The sequence below is a fragment of the Parasteatoda tepidariorum genome, chromosome 5 (genome assembly GCF_043381705.1).
Source record: "Parasteatoda tepidariorum isolate YZ-2023 chromosome 5, CAS_Ptep_4.0, whole genome shotgun sequence".
Classification (NCBI taxonomy): Eukaryota; Metazoa; Arthropoda; class Arachnida; order Araneae; family Theridiidae; genus Parasteatoda; species Parasteatoda tepidariorum.
This window is the reverse complement of record NC_092208.1, coordinates 46,331,856-46,347,863: the sequence shown is the minus strand read 5'-3', so window position 1 is coordinate 46,347,863 and position 16,008 is coordinate 46,331,856.

Genomic DNA, 16,008 nt, shown 5'->3' with positions numbered 1-16,008 from the left:
ACAGGGCGATTTTGTCGGCCTCTCTTTCAGGGGCACCATATTAGGTGGGCCAACGTTGCTCCCACAGTAAGGGCAGATAGTACAGAGAAGGAAAGAACATCCATGCCTTACCCGGGATTCGAACGCAGAACGTTTCTGATGCAAGGGCAGTTCCCTAACCCCTACACAGGCCGGTCGGCACATACCAACATTATATTTTGGACATTAATTCGAAACTATACTTGTATAATTAACAAGAAATTAGGAGAATTTAAACAACCGGATAACTCAAAGTTTAAGTGGGTTTAAAATACTACCAATGTGCAAAATAAAGGGTATTATTAGTAATATTAGGTTAGCAGGGTTTCAACTATTTTTTTTTTCATTTTATATAATTTCTTTTTAATTTATTTATTTATTTTTTTTTTATTTTATTTAATTTTTATGTATTTCAGAAAAATAAATAAAATAAAAAAGGCTTTTAAAAACATTAGCAAAGGTCTACCTTTTTGGCGACTTTTTGCTTGCTCTTGACTAACCGAAAAATACAAATAAAGAATACGCAGGAAGTAAATTTGAATAAAAGTAACAAGCGAAAATTTTACCAGAGATATCATTTTTATAACAAACTGTTTATTGGTATTGTTTTCAGATTTATACTTTTTCCAAAGTATAATTCCAAAGTAACAAGTTTCCAAAGTACTTACAACTTTACAAGAACTAAATATTTAATACTTAAAAAAGTTTTCAAAGTCTTTAGCTGAGTTTCTTTCAGTTAAGTACTTTACACGTTTACCAAAATTTTCTCTTAGTATGAGCACAATACGCAGAAACATTTTATTACCTAATTGGAAATTGTGGTATTCCAAAAAGGAACAAAGGAGAAATCGAATTTTTTTCTGCACAAAAAATTCTTTTTTTCTCGCTTTTAATTCTGTTCTAAGGCTGTATCGTTACATAAAATTACGTTTTTCAGCAAAAAGTATGCTATTTTTAAACAAGGGTTGGACAAAAATATGGAAATACCTTGTGAAATGCATGTTTGAAAAGAAAGATTGATTTTAATGAAATATGTAGGTGGCGCTGGCGTTTTTGACTACTTACGCCACCTATACAACTTCGTAAATGTGCTAAACAGTTCAGTTGGTGTCGGAGTACTGTTATGTGAGGTTGTCATTGCATTATGTCAGAGTCAACAGACTTCGAACGTGGGCAAATTGTTGGAGCACGTATGGTAGGTGCTTCCGTAAGCAAGGTAGCCGAGGTGTTTAGTGTTTCAAGAGGTACTGTATCGAAGATTTATTCCGCATAGTATTTGAAAAGCGGAAAAACATCATGTGCTAAATCACAGCGCGGACAAAAGTGTGTCCTGAGTGATCGTGACAGACGATCATTAAGGGCAATTGTGACGAAAAATAAGAAGACCACAGCTGCAAAAGTTAGTGCTGAAATGAATGTTGTGTTACCGAGCCCTGTGAGTACCAAAGCAATTAGAAGGGAGCTTCATAAACAGGGAATTGCTGGCCGTGCTGCAATTGAGAAGCCACTCAGCAGTGATGCTAATGCCCGTAACAGGAAAAGGTGGTGTTTAAGCAACACCTCCTAGAAAAGAGTAGGCCTCTGCACGGGTTACCATAAATATCCTTTAGTAGTCCAAACGTAATGACACATGTCGTATTTTCAACCACTGCGCAGCTTAGTACCCCGAACGTAATGACATCTTTCTTATTTTTCATCAACTGCGCAGTTTTCGTCACATCGGACTACTAAATTGATCCGTGCTGAGGCCTTCATACTTCTAGGAGGTGTTGGTTTAAGTCATAAAGCCTGGACTGTAGAGCAGGGGAAGCGAGTAATATGGTCTGACGAGTCTTCCTTCACATTGTTTCCCTCTTCTGGCCGAGTTTACTTCTGGAGAACGCCAGCTCAAGCCTATAATACAGACTGCTTGTTGCCAAGAGTGAAACAAGGCGGGGATTCTGTTTTGGTTTGGGCAGCCATATCGCGGTTCTCTGCTGGCCCCATGATAACTGTGTCAGGGCACATGACTGCCAAGACTTATGTGAAAATTTTGGCCGATCAAGTTCATCCCATGGTACAAACTTTGTTCCCCGATGGTGATGGTGTCTTCCAAGACGACAGCTCACATTGTCCAGGACTGGTTTTCTGAGCACGAGAATGAGTTGTCCCATCTCCTCTGGCCACCACAGTCACCAGACCTGAATATTATCGAACCTTTGCGGTCTACATTGGAACAGAAAGTGCGTTCTCGTTATCCACCGCCAACATCGTTATCTGAACTTGCCACCGTTTTGCAGGAAGAATGGTATAATATTCCCTTGGCAAACATACAGGAACTGTATTTATCCATTCCGAGAGGACTGCAAGCTGTTTTGGATGCCAACGGGTTTCCTACACCATATTAAGAAACAAAGCGAAGAAACATGTTTTTTTGAAGGTGCTTCCATATTTTTGTCCAACCCCTGTACTTGATTTGAGTTTGAAACAACTATTTATTACTATTGGATTACTGTTTTGTACGTATTTAGCCAGCGTTTTTTTTTACATTAAGTATTAAATTGGTGAAAAATAACAAAAAAGAAGAAAAGTTGCAGTTTGAAAAAAAAAAGTGTTTCTGATTTCATTTTTCAATGTTAGTAAAGTTACTCCTAAGTTCCATTGTTTGGGATCGTAAAAATTAACAAAATTTGAGATTTTAATAATTTTTATACCGGGGAAATATATCGCCAAATTGGCTCTTTTCAAGGAAATTAAATATTTTTTTTTTTTTAAATATTTAAGCTATTTCCTTGTTCAAAAGTCCCAACATTTCTATTTAAATTTATAATATATATAATTTGAGATTAAAGCTTTATTTCAAGATTAAGACACTCATAGTGTGGCTCTTTTTTTTCTTCCTTGTTTTGTTAAAAGCACGAGGATATTTCTGTATCGTGAGCTAATACGCCATCGAATACAATCACCAAGGCGCCAAACTGATTTTGAACCGAGCAATTTATAATAAAAAAAATTTAAAAAAAACATGTAGAGGTTTGCTTGAGGGTAGTTGATCAATTTAAGTAGATCAATTTCTGTGATTTTCTTTCCTTTAAAAAAAAATAATAAAGTTTTTCGAGCGACGCTGCCCGGAAGTTGTCAAGACTTGGCGATTATTCTGCCACAGCGATATGGAAATTTCCCCAAGAGCATGTTGATGACATCAAAGCAATAGCTTTCATCAGAAGAAAAGATTTATTAGTATTGTAATTTTTATCAAATAAGTAAAATTTTTCTTGCACTACATTAAATTTTAAATGCCATAGTTAGGTACCAAAAATTAAAAAAGGAAGAAAAATGACGGCACATTGAGTTAAACTTTTCATTATGCATAGTCAGGCTATTTCTGCGATGCAATAATAGCAACAAATCTAATATTGGCAAACATTGTATTTTCAATAAATCATTTTTATATAAATAATTCTAAGCAAATATAACTGAAATTATCTCACGAACTATACAAAATAAATGATATTCTAGACGTACCTGAGAAATACTGAAATTTTGAACTTCTTTTGTAAAAAGCTTATGAAAAACGTGTTACAAATTGCAAAACAAATATATAATTTTGTGTTAAGTCACGTGCTTAAAGTGAAAACTAACTAGATCAAAGACTATTAAATTATTTACTAATAAATTTTATGCTGCTGAAATAAACAGTTGCTTGCGTTATTTATTACCGTTATATTATTTTAACTGTTAACTTTTTTACTATAGGACAGACAACGTTGACAAACGATAGATAATTCACTGGATATCCTTCATCAATTATGGTTGTTAGATAAGTTCTTCGGCGTTGTTATGCCAAAATCACTTAATGTAAAGCACTCTATATAGATATTTTATAATTAAATATTAATTTCACCTTTGATTTTGATTTTTAATTTCATTATCAAGATTAAGTCAAAAAAATACGCACATTAGGAAAACCTATATTAAAATATAAACTAAGAAGAAACAAAAATGTAATGGAAATCTGTATAATCACTAAAGAGGGAGGTGGGATGTGTAAGAAATTTGAAGAATGCATTAAAAGTACAGAGAATGGAGGATTGCCGAAGCCAAGAGAAAGCCGATGCCTATAGTGGAATAATGGGAATAAAGTAAAATTAAAACAGCTCTTAATCGAATGAAAGAATTTGATGGTGAGGAGATTTTATAGAATAGAAATAAAATCTTGAAATTTGCAATAAAATATATCGTAAGTCATTCTAAGAAGGATATTTTCTTGATTTGTATCTATGAAACTTAATAAAGTTATTAAAATTTATTTCTTAACGGCAATACTAATTCTAGAGTTAAATAGAACTTCTGCATAGCTTGCTAGAGGCTATTTTTTCACATTATTTGTTTATAAACCCATTTAAAAGAAAGTTCAGTTAAATATATTTATCTGATTGAAACCTATTAACGTTTCATAACCATTTTCGGTCTACTTTTCGAGTGCAATAACTCTGCATCCAATTTTTTTAAAAATTCAAAAAAAGATGTATATAAAAAGTTATTCAGGAGATGCAGTTTCAAAAGCTTTTATAAACTGTAATGTAAAATTACAGAAATATATATTTTAACATTTTACTTTTCTGACTTGCCTCATAAAAGAGATTGACCTTAAGCAAAAATTATGACCATTTTGTGACTATGGCCGGTTTGTGAACAAAAACTAAATATAGTTTGCAACTTCAGAATAAAGCAAAAAGTAAATCCAATTTCAAACTCCAATCTAGAGCAGAAACTCTTGTTTGCTTGTGACTCAGCATAAACTATAGCAAATTTGAAATGGCAATTCAGAGTCAAAATGTATCGCTAGTTAGCAAATAAAATTTAAAGCGAAAAATTCGGCAAATTAAGAACTACAATTTGGAAGAGAACTGCAATTTATTTTATATTTTATAACCGTCGTTGAGGAGCAGACCCAATTTTTGGGTTTACGACTACTATTGCTCAAATCGGTAGCCTTGAAATTATGAACCCAAGACATGACTGGGTCAAGTATTAGGAAAAATTTGCTTTCATGGAGGAATTTTCGATGGAACTTACCCGCATTTGAGTTACATGGAAGGAAAGACCACGAAACCCACCCACGGTTAGCCTAACGGCAACCCACGATCCGTCTACCACTGAGGATATTTCATGTCAGAACTGTGGTTGGTGCAAGCCAGGAGCAGATTCATATCGACCAGTTGTCATTAGGATTCGAACCCACTTTTCCTCACTGGAAGGCAAACACTCTCTTCCCTGAGCCATCGCGACTCTAACTACAATTTAGAACAAAACTTTGATTTATTTGCAATCGCGATTTAGAAGAAAAACTGGGGTCAATTTCTAACTAAAATTTAGAGCACAAATAACGACCGATTTGCAGCTGCAATCTCGAGCCAAAAAATATTGCTAGTTTGAAAATTGACTTTAATTCAAAATCTATGACTAGTTAATAATTGCAATTTAGAGCCACAAAGGAATTGTTTCGTTGCAAATGTTGTGTTATAAGCTATTGCTATTTCAGGAATAAATAAAAAAATTCAAAATGTTCTATTGTTTTAGAAAGACGTGGAATCCGACAGTTTGTAACCAAAAACAGGATACACGTGTGTTATATGCATGATTTATTCAAATGTATGGACAATGCATTCTTGGACACATCTCATTTTGATAAATAAAAAACTCTAGAACTCAGTCGACTGTCACGGAAGACACAAATAACACTTTTCAGAATAAAATCTATTTACTACAAAACGGAGAAATATGGTTTATCCTATTCACATCCGCCTTTATCAGCATTTGCATTTATATGAAATAAATCATCTTTTCAGATATGTTTTAAACTTTAAGAAATAATTCGTTTCTTAAAAATATTTTTTCATTAATCTTAAAATGAACTTTAACATTGTTTAAATGAAATAATATGTTTAGCACATCCTAGAATGCTTGTGCAATGAAGTTTTATTGTTTCATCCATCCAACGTAATATCAACGAAAAATAAAAATATTTTCTCTGACAGTAAATGCTTATGATTTCCTCTAGAATACATTTATTTTTACATTATTCGATATTTTTTTAAAATATAATTGAAACAGTCGATAAAAAATTGGAGGAAACTAAAAGCGTAGGCATAAGGATCTCTGAAAACTTCACTTGACAGTGGTTTTATTTACCTCTTCAGCTTTCATACAATTAATTCAAATTTTAATAGCACAATATTACTGATTTACCACAATAGGTAAGTAATATGAAAGAAGATAGAAATGTATGGTTTGCTGCGTTCTGATTAGGAAACTTATTTCGTAGCAAATTTTAAAATGCATTACAAAGTTCCTCCACAGATGGCGCTACTATAGAAAAACAAAAAAACAATGTTTTCTTATGCCTGTTCTAGCATCCTGCTCTAGACCATTCTAAGTAAAATATTTGGTTGGGAATCCGGTAATTTTGCCCTAAAAGAAAAACCACGTTGCTACTGCAAAATAGTAGTTATTTCGTGAACATTCTTTCATAGCTTTCCTCAATTAAATACGCCAGACGTTAAATTGAAGAAAACAGTATTTCATACTTTTCCACAATTAAGCGTGACAGAGCTGCAGTGGGTCAGGGAATAGAACGCTTCCCTCTCAATAAGGTGACCCAGGTGACCAGGAATCCTAGCGTGAATTAGCCGATACTAATTCTGACCCAGTGCCAAACGACCACAGTGCTTAAACGAAATATACTCATTAATAGATTATGGGTTAGAATCCCCTTGCCGTCGTGCTAACTTTATGAAGGTTTTCGTTGTTTTACTCTAGATGTAATGCAAATGCAAGTTAGTTCCATCAAAATGTCCTCCAAGAAGGCTAATTGCCCAATGCTTCATCCTGAAGTTCCCTTATCTTCTGGATTGGGTTCACAATTATATGGATATGAATTTGAACAATGATAGTCGTTAACACAGAATGGGGGCTGCTCAAGGCTGGTTATAAAATATAAAATAAAATTAAGTAAACCATCTGTTAACAAACATGATCACTTTTAAACTAGGAAAGAATAAGCGTCTGGCTTTTTAGCTAAAACACACCAAACCGTACAAGTCTATCTTCTTAATATATTTTTGATATAAACATGCAAAAAATCAAAATCATTTGAAATAAACAAGCGAAAAAAGCGAAAGAGTGGACTTTAAGAAACTTATTGTATAGTAATTACTGTCTTGTCAAAAAAGGTCATTTCAAAATTAATCCTGAATGACTACCAGTATTTTTAGAATTTTCATAAATAAAATATCAACAAGATATAAATAAAATACATTTATTTAAAATACAAATGTATAAAAAGACATATATATGTATATCAGGTAAAAGTCTTAACTCTCCGGAACTTTTTTACACGTCAGTTTACAATTTCACCTATAAAATAAAGAAAATGCCATTAGATACAATAATGAGAGTTGTAGACACATTATTAAATTGCAGTAATTATATAGGAACATTATTAATGTTGACTCATGACATAAACGTCACACGAATAACAATAATTCTACAATAATTCTTATTATCTGAAACGGGACTGTTTTAATATCAAGCAAATATTTTTTATTATTTTCAAAAATTAAGTAGTAGCTAACAGAAGAAAATATTCATTTAGTTAAAAAAAAATAATAACTTTTTCATATAAGCTTTTTTGTAAAAAATTCAGACGTTAAATAGGTTAAATAATTAATAATAATTAAGTTATAGGTTAAAAGTTTAAACAAACACTGCATCTTTGCATTTTATGGATGCTGAATATTTATAATACTTTTATTATAATTACAAACTAAGAAAATGTTGATTAATAAATATTAAATACATTACCTTACGAAAGTTTAAGCCCAAACACAGTGAAAGAGAAATTTAATTTATACCATCAAAATTTATTTATAAATTATCAAAAATATTAAAATTGGAAAATAATATTTTTACTATCATGTATTACTTAAAGTTATAACTATCCGTAACTTTTAAAAAAGTATTAAATTCTTTTACATGTAGCATATAGTAATCATTATACAATAATAGTTTTATAATAATATCCAAACTTTCAGTAAAAATATGGCCTCTACTTATGGATATATGTATTTTTTTCCTTGTTACTTGAAAAACTTTTACTTAAACCGTACAATAGTATTACTTAAAACTTAAGTATTTAATCATCTATAACATCAAAAATGTATTATAAGTTGCTCAATAACTTAACGAGATATAAGTGTGTAAACTAATTAAATTTTTCATGCGCAGACAAAAGAAAAACTTTTTTTTTCTGATTTGCAATTAAACGTATTGTATAAACTCTCTAAAACTTACAATCACGTGTAAGAAATATTTAGAAATATACAGAAATTTTACTAAAATCCCTAAAAATGAAGAAACAATAAAACTTAACTCCCGAATACTGTATTTAGAATTAAATACAAAAAAATTTATTTAATATTGCAAAAAGAAAAACTATAAATATTTAAAGAAACATCCACATATTTTTTAAAAAGAGCAGTTTAATCCCTTATTATGTAGTCTTATGTTTGCATCGATTTCAAAATTATAGTTTAAAAACATTTTAGAATACGTCAATATTAGTTATAAGGCTTATTAAAATTTTAACTTTAACCATGAACGTTATAAATAAAATTTTAATGTTACAACCCTCAATATATGACGACGCACGTATTGGATTTAACCCGTTTTTTTTTTTTTTTTTCAATTCAATTGAGCAAAGTCTTAGAATTTTTGTTTCAGGTATTGGGAAAAAATTCCGTTTTAAATATGAGAAAAAGATCTCGTTTCTAGTATCAGAAAAAGATTAGCTTCAAAGATTTTCTTTATAAATATATTATTCCATTTTTATGAAACATAAACGAAGAAAACGAAAAACATAAATCTCTAACAGTTAGCTTGATAAAACTATTTAGAGGAGTGTTTCAATAACTATAATTTCAATGTAACACCGTTTAACTGATAATAATAATAGTTAGTTAAAAATTGACTGATATATGCTATACTTTTTTTAATTGCTTAAAGTACGAGAACATGCAGCACAAATTAAATATAACTACACTTATAATTTTTTTTTTCATTTTTATGTAATAACTTTTATTCGAAAAAAAAGTTTAATTTTTAGATACTCTTTGTTAAAAATTGTAGTTTTAAATATATATTTACAGGTAAGAGGGAAATTTCATAGTTTAAACTGTAGTTCAAAAGAGATAAAAGAAAATAAATTAAATTATGAAGCATAATAAAAATTACCTCTGAATTTAGCGCCTTCCATAGTATTGTAGTTGAGGTAATTGTTGACCGAAAGGAAAAACATTTCCTGGAAAACCTTGAAGTAAAAAATGCATTGTTAATGAAATCACACCAAATATGCATACTTATTATTGCATTAATTTACGTATTTAAGTGTGATACTACTTTTAAAAACTTAAAAAAGTACTTCATATACTTAATAACTCTTCTTATTTTCGGATTGTTTACCAAAACTTATTTGTAATCAATATACACACTATCGTTCGTAAACTAACACTTAAGTAACAAAATAAATTTAAAAAAAAAACATTATCGAAGATGTTAATAACAATGTAGACGAGATTGATAACATCTAAACCAGTTTGTTTCTCAAATAAAATTGAAAGACAAATGTAAAAAAAATGACCCACCAAAAATGCTTAAGTGGTTGTAAACTATCATAGGCATTAATGCACAATCATGAACATAAAAATTCCGATGATTTAGCAACCTCTTCAGACGTCCTTATAACGAAAATTTCTCAATACATACTTGAATTGTCGAATTATTTGGGTGATCAGGAACCCATTGATGTAAATGTTATGAGACAGTAAGAGTCATACTTCATGATACACATTTTTTTCTCATTTAAATTATTTTAGTGGACCAATGAGAATCTCTGTGTAAGTAATAATATTTGAAAACATTTTTCAATTGAGCAATTTATGCATTGAGATTTTTAAACACGCTTTCATCATCATTGATAGCGATTATGATGCCCCAGATTTCGTTAACGTATATTTTTCTAACATAAATATTATTTTTTAACGGAAAAATGTAAATTTTTACTTCATTTTTAGCAAAGATGTGAAAAATTTTAGAGTTAGATCTGTAGTTGAAAACGTACTGTATACTTCATTCTTTTATATGAATGGTATACCTTTGCACTTATTAGAAATTTTAAAATCACTTTTTTCTTAGCTTTATTTGAAAGTCTCCGTTTAAATTTAACAACATACATAAAGTGCTATAAATTTTTTTATTTTAATTAACAATCCATACTCATTTTGTTTTCGAAATCACATTTATTTTTGGCATGCACCAGATTCAAAAATTTATTTAATTATTTATTTAAATATATTTTCTTTGTTAGTCGCTTTCACGAAGACTATTGAAAAAGGCTAATAAATAAACTTCACATTTATATTTCCTGACGGTGTGAATTTAAAATTGATTCTTTTGTTTGCCGTATCAAAAACAAATAAAAATTAATAATTCATATCTTCAGATGAAGTAACTAAGCGTTTCAAGTTTTGCTCAAAAGAGATATTGTATTATAATATTAACAAGTTATCAATTGCAAAGTTTATAGTTACGAGTTTATAATTACAAAGTCATCTGTATGTTTTATGTATGCATCTACTCTAGTATGCCCTTAAATAGGGCATACGAGATACAAATAAACACTATTATAATATTATAACCGTCGTTGAAAAGTCGACCCAATTTTGAGTTTACAACTACTTACTACTACTCTGTAACCTTGTAATTTTGAACCCAATCCAGAAGTCAAGACCAAGGCCTTGAGCAAGTGTTGGGAAACATTTAGTCTTCGTGGAGGACTTTATGATTGAACTAACCCAAATTTGCATTACATGGAAAGGAAAACATTGAAAACCTCCCACAGTTAGCCTGCCGGCAAGTAGACTCTTACGAATGATCTGTCAACCGTTGAGGATATTTTACGTCAGCACTGTGGTCGGTGCGTGATTCGTATCGACCAGCCATTGCTTGGATTCGAACCTGGTTCACCTAATTGAAAGGCGTATGCTCTATCCCCTGCGCCACCACGGCCTTGTTTAAAATAGATAGAAGTTTTTTTCAAATTATTCAGTCAAAAAAATTCTTGTTCCCCTTCAGAGTGGGTGCATTTATTTTAGTAGCCCTAAGTTTCCCTCCAACTATTATTAAAGAGAAACTATTCAACTTCTTCGAAAGACTATATTCTAAATTTGCAGAATTTATCTCGATGAATTCTAAGAAAATAATTTAGTTGCTTAAAAATGCCATTATTTTGCGCCACCCATGATAAAGGAAAAAACTTTTGAACTTTTTCTGCTGTCTATATTCTACATTTATAGATGATATCTCGATAATTTTTTTTTAAAAAATTTAGTAATTTCAAAATAACTGATGGAATTGATTTTTTTAAATTTGTGGTATATTCCCACCGACTTTTTATAGAATACTTCTTGGTAAAACATAAAACATGCGAATTATTATATAATTCTGCTGGGTAGTATAGTGTATAACGCTTATGTATTTAATAGAATGACAAGTGCTCTTTAAGCTCAAAACAGTTCATAATATGATTATTATTTAAAAGACATTTATTCCTCATTAAAAATAATATTTTGAACATTTTTAGAGCTGCTTTTTAAAAAAAAATGTATATATGTTACCAATAAAAGTATGAAACTTTGGTATTCTATAGAATACCTAGGTATTTCATAGAACGTCCTGGTATATTCTTTACCTATAGGAATTCGGCAGTCTGCAGAATTCCTATAGGCAATATGTGAAATGTTCAACTGTAACATACTTTGTCGGCCAGTTTACTGCTCTCGATAAAATGCATAGGTATTCTAAAATAACACTTAAACTTTGCCGGTAACATGCAGAAAGTATGGGAAATATTAAAATAGCTGTCATGTTGTGACACTGCCCCTCAGCTTTATTAAAAAAGTCAACTACAATAGTGACCAACGCTCTTCTAAAGGAGGGAAAAAGAGGCATCGCTTACCGAACTGTCCAAAATTTGAATTCCATCCACCTGGACCACCAGCTCCTGTAAATATTTGACCTCCATATCCATTTGATCCAGCTACAGCTCCAGCAGAATTACCTCTAGGATCATTACTTGTTGAACACCGAGGCATGCCATCAGGACCCCAAGAACAAGACTGGCTCATGGAAGCAGAATGGGCATAAGCAAACAAGGTAACCACAACTAATGCAAGTACGCAGTAATTCATTTTCTTTTCTAAAAAAAATAGTAGTTAAGAAAAATTAAATAATATCTCTATATTTTCACCTTATAATACAATAACAAAGACTTAAAGACGACAAAGACATGTTTTGTTGATAGCTTTAATCTAATAACGTAAAGCTTGCGAGAGCTGCAACAAATAACTATACATAAATAGAGAGTATTGGAAATATTTAAGCTTTATTATTTATGTCGGTATTTCTCTTTAAAGTTTTGTGCAAGGTTTTGTGGTGTAGATGTTATAGTGCAATATTTTGTAGTATACTGAATAATTGATGCGTATTTTTTCACCCCGTGAAGAACGGGTATTCAGATATTTTAAAATAAAACTATTGTTTAAGAGATAAAGCCTCTACTGGAATTAAGCTATAAAAGAAAACTATTTCACATGATTGAATCGTACCCTAAAGATAAGTTAAAATAACTACAGATATTATTATTAACTGGAGCTAATACAGCGATGAAATTCAGCCATTACACACCGTCTCGAAAGTTCAACAATTTTTAAAGCCTGTTCCAGAATCAGAAACAAAAACTTAACTTAATTCTTTCAAAAAACACTTACAAATTGATTTTTGATAATTTGAAATGCTAATCAATAAAATCATATGAAATATTTAAAACTAATAATAAAGCTAATGAGCAAATAATAAAGAAAATGATTGGTTCCAAAAATTCAAAATGAATCCATTGAGAATTTTAAAATTAATTTGTTTACCTAGCTTAGCGTTGATGGAAAGCATCATTATAAACCTGAAAAAATCTGATTGATGTAGTACTGCAACTCGTTAACAGGCGAATTTATAAAATATCGAATCAGAATCGGAAAGAATTTACAAAATATTTCGAACCTGAAATACTGAAAATTTAAACAATGTCATTGTTATTTGAAAACGTGCGGTAGGTTACTTGAAGAAGTGTTACATCAGCAATTTTTTTTTTCGCATTTTCAAATGAAGAGGAGAAAAGAAAGTAACTAAAAATATTTTGGAAAATATGGGAAAGTTACATATTTCCTAAAAGGATTTACACAAAATGATAATTATAATAATTTAAGAACTGCTGACGCAATTTCCCCTGAAGCTGAAAAAGACTTTAGTCTCATACATTTGTTTGGCACAGAAAAAAAAATAATTCATTATCAGTGGAGGACTTTCATGGAGTTTACCCTAAAAGACTCCAAAGAGAAAAGAAGCCCGTTCTTGGCCATGCCCTTTTGTTGTGTAATGTTTTTTCGAAATAATTTACTTGATTTTACATTTTAAATATTTTTTTACAAATAAAACATATCAAGTAATTTTTGAAACCAGAATAATTTCAAGAAAATAGATTGTGAGTTACAATTAATCGAAAAGCTAATGTGCAAATATTTCTTTCTAAAAATTGCAGGTGATGGTTTTGATTTTAAAGAAAAAAATTTAAAACACAAAAATAATTAATGTTATGAAATTTCCAAGTGAATTACTTCAAAAAACAAATAAAAAATATTATTTAAAATAATAACTTACTTTGTGAATAATGTCAGTTGGAATAAAAGATGTCTCCTAAGAGAAAAATAAAACGTTATTCAGTTGTCTTTGCAAGAAAATAAATGAACTTATATGGCGCAGTTTTCTGACTTATATATTCTAAGACCCACAAAATTAAGAAATTTTATCGTCAGATTCTTGGACCGTGACTATTTATCACATATTCAAAGTAATAAAAATAAGATTTATTCGAAATGTCAATGAGTTTTTATAGCATTTCTGGTCATCGCGTTATTGTCTCAAATAAAGATTAGCATTAAATGCGCGTCACTTTCAACAAGACCATTCCAACCCACAACAAAATAGTTCTTTGAAAAATGAACTCTCTGATACACTGAATCGCTTCCGTAATTGGTGAAAGAGAAAACGAAGAATTACCGCCTGTATAAATTTTCAGCATGAGTTGAGTGACTGGATAGGTGTGAAAACAATGAAGAATTTCAATATAAATGCTGCAATTTAAACAAATTATAAGAATGATAGATATATTCCTTTTAAGTCTTGGTGGTTGGCGCGGTTAAGAGGTTTTCTTACTAATATTTAGCAAACGATTTTTTTTTTCCTTTCGAGAACAATAAACTGATAAATAATGATTTTTTTGTTTATTCAACAGTTTCAAATGGGTAAAATTGATACATGCAGAATGATTATGTAAAGCGTGGTATTTAACCTTGGAATGTTTCTTCGGAGAAAATGGGTTATAAAAAACATTCAGATTTTCTAGAATCTGCATGAGACTTAAAATAGGCCAAAGCCAAGGATCCGCAAACGATCATATGATGAGCAAGTAGGAAGAATAACACGTTTCCTGAATAACACGTGCGAATGTATTAAATCAAAGAATTAAAGTCATTCAGAAGTAAAAATAAGTTAAATATGACAAGCACTATGTTCTACAAAAAGTGCGCCTCCGGAAAATTTACAATTTAGCTTGTCTACTGTACAATACATAGTATACAAGTTGCAATTATGTATAATGCTTCTTATTTGCATATCTGGTAAATATTTATTTTCTTTGCTTGGATATTTCGTAGGAGGAATCTATAAACCATGTTTCTACAAGAACAGGCCGGTAAACAAGATCAGTTTATAACCACGTATGGAGATCATCGATCCGTTTTAGCATTTTTGCATAACAAATAACTATCTTTTTACACAAACATTTTTCAATACTTAATTTTCGATTAATTAGAATTATTTTATGCTCCTCATAAATACGATATTTTTGTTCCCAATTGCTAGTTATCCAAGTGACTGGTTGCAATATCGACTTGTTAAAAAATTTGGGACGTTGTTACAAATGATTCCTTACTGCACAAATAAAATTTTCTCCGGAGAACAAAAACTGGAAAACACTGTAACACCTTACTGAGATTCATAAAGTAATATTTAGGAAAACGGTGGAGAAAGGGATGATTCTGCTATATACATGTCCCCATATGACGAAGATCCTAAAGCAAAAATTATGCACATTAAAATGGAAGACACTTGAGCACTGGACACTAGAACTCTGATCTCTACTCATGCAATTTTCACGTCCTCGTTCCCACAGGTTCTTACGGACAACTATTATTTATTATTTTATTTACTAAAAGAACGAGGAAGAGAATCGTGTAATATGTAGTATCAGATTTTATTTAAACATTAGAAAACGGAGTGCCAAGCAACGGGTTATAAAGTACAGTTTGAGAATGAAAACTTTTTTATTTCCCTTTATGCTTAAGAAATCTGAAATTGTACAGTTCCCAAAATTTTTGGCTAATTGAGTACTAACCTTTCACCCTTAACCTCCTTTAAGCCTTTCTCAAACTAGAATGATTTAATTTTATAAACTATAACTAAACTATTTTTACATAATGAATTTGGAAACAAAGTTTTGAAATATATTGGTCTATAAAACTGTAGCTTTCGGCACAATTCTAGACGATTTATTTATACCCGTCGTTGACAGCCGACCCAATTTTGAGTTAACGACTATGGAATAGTTGATATTTTTAACTCCAAAATTTTCCACTTACTAAGATTTTTACAAGCAATTTTTTTTAAAAGTGAGCAAATATGAACCTTTTTCAGTTCATTATTTTATTTCATAACCGTCGTTGAACAGCCTAACCTTAATTGGGTTTTCGACTTCTAATGTTCAACTCCGTAGCCTTCTAA